This window comes from Phalaenopsis equestris, unplaced genomic scaffold, assembly GCF_001263595.1.
Source record: "Phalaenopsis equestris unplaced genomic scaffold, ASM126359v1 Scaffold000840, whole genome shotgun sequence".
NCBI classification, from domain to species: Eukaryota; Viridiplantae; Streptophyta; class Magnoliopsida; order Asparagales; family Orchidaceae; genus Phalaenopsis; species Phalaenopsis equestris.
Genome location: NW_018165280.1, coordinates 108,917 through 111,211, shown reverse-complemented (window position 1 = coordinate 111,211; position 2,295 = coordinate 108,917). Strand labels below are relative to the sequence as shown.

Below are 2,295 nucleotides of genomic sequence, written 5' to 3'. Positions count from 1 at the left end.
AATTGGTGAACTATAATTGGAAAACAAATAACTTAAACATCATTTGGAATGAAGTTAAATCAGTTTCATAAAAATGAAAAACAACAAAAAGTCTAAAAGTCTACTATCAGGAGTAATCATAGATGGAATGAAGTGCATCAGTCTAGTATCAAATCATAAACAACCACAATATCAACTAATGAGGAGCTAAACTTCACAAGTAACGATGGTTATAATAATAGCGTATGTATTCCAGTCGTTGCTCTTTGCTCAGTGCTGTGAAGAAATCTCGGTGGAGGGAATCACGAAAGAGGTCTACAGCAAAGTAGAAAAGATCAGGATCCCCTGTAAATTCTGGATCTTCTTCAAGAAGTCCAATGACCTCATGAACCGAGGTTTTTTGAACTCTTTGAGGGGCATCATTAGATGAGTCAACTAGGTATGAGAGCTGCTCCCTCATAGATGCAGGTCCACTCTTTCTCTAGCGTTCGTTCCGGGGGCGCTTCACATGGTTGGTGGATTGAATTTCAGGTGGCTCAACACTGCGGAATTCTGCGGAATCATTTGATAATTCCATGACCACATTCTCGGGGGTTGTTTCAAAAACTGTTTGGCTAGGGGCAGCTGAATATTTCCCTGTAGCTACCACCCCACCAAACATCATTTGTAACTTGCCCTCCAATTCTGGTTCAATCCCAACCAATCTAAACTTCTTTGCCGCAGGAACAATCTGCAAAAGAGAATGAATGATTATTAGAAATAAAAAATAGAACTTATTAAAATTAAAGAGAATGACTCAATAATATCTTACCGCAAGCTTTTCTTGCCACCACTCCTCTGACGCCTCAATTGTTATATTCACCGGATCCCATCCTAATCCAGTGGAACCATGCTTCAAATCATTCCACAATTTCCAATCTTTCTTGAGCTGGTCCCATTTATTCTTCAATTAGAGCCTATCATATTTCCTACCCGTCATCTCCTTGAAATTTGCTAATGATGTTATCCCAACCTTCCTTATTGAAAAATGTCGTTGGCCTATTTCCCTTTTCAATTTCACATATTCATAAGTCACAGAATATTAATTTGGTGTCTTTCCCCCAAAGTGCAGGAGTAACAACTTTTTTGTTTTTATTAGCCATGCTAATAATAATACAAAAAAATAACATTCAAGATGAATTAATATAACGAATTTAAACATTGCTAAACAAATGAAAGAATATATATAAACACGTTGCAAGCAATAAACCAAACAAGAAATGTAAAGATAAGGGAACACATGAATTTACGTGGTTCGGTCAACTGACATACGTCCACGGGAAATGAATGCAATATTTTATTAAAATACTAGCTGAAATTTTGAAACATATCAACAAAGACTCATTTGTAGTACACATAAGCACAACTTACATCATATATACAATATATAAAAGGTAACTTTTCATTAGTTCTCTTCCTTAATGCAGTCGCAATCTTCTCGCATCCAACTACAGTAACAATCAAAAACCGAAAAAGAACAGAAATCTGGAGCATAGGAGTAATTCTTGCGGTGGAAGTCATGAATTGCAAGCAAGAAATAAAAACTTATAGGTAGAAGAATTCTTTCAAGCACTTTGACACATGTTCAACAAACAACTAATGGATTCTAACACAGAAGGAATCAGAATCACATTGGGATACAATAAAAATGGAATACCGGGGGTAAGCCACAGTTCATATTTTTATTGCAAGAACCAATTCTTCTGCCCCAATCAGCATCTAAGACTTTATATAGCACAATCAATTCACAATAGGATCACCAATATTGACATGTTGATAAGAAAAGAGCACAAAAAAAAAAAAGAAATAAAACAAACAAAGCAACGTGAAGGCTCAGAATGATAAAGTTTTATGAGAGCATAAATACCACAAATGTGTAATTGGCTCAGAATGTCATAAATGCCATAAATACCACAAAGAGAGGCCACATAAAAGCCAAAATGTTTACATGTGCTTTATGAGAGCATAAACTTCAAATTTCTATTGTCTTCTTAACCTTTAGGATTTCGAGAGGGGGAATGTGTAAAAAAGAAGACAAACAACTAGAGAAAGGATAAAGCTGGCTAAAAGCTAAAAATTGTTTGAATTAAAGATTGGCTTCATTTTATAATTAAATTTATCACAAGTTATTACCATAAAGTGTGCATTAAAATAAAAAAGTTAAACAAAATCATAGTATATGATATCAAAAATGTAATTCCCCTTATAATAGTCATTCATCCTTATTGCATAAGCATTTAATAGAACATTCTATCCAAGGTTATTGTGGCTAGCCAT

General features: G+C 34.6%; 1 protein-coding gene across 3 annotated transcripts in view; it reads left to right on the top strand.

Annotated features, from left to right (window-relative positions):
• The window catches only part of LOC110031776 (protein SABRE), a 142,097-nt gene that overhangs the window by 65,767 nt on the left and 74,035 nt on the right, over positions 1–2,295 (top strand). The window lies entirely within an intron of this gene.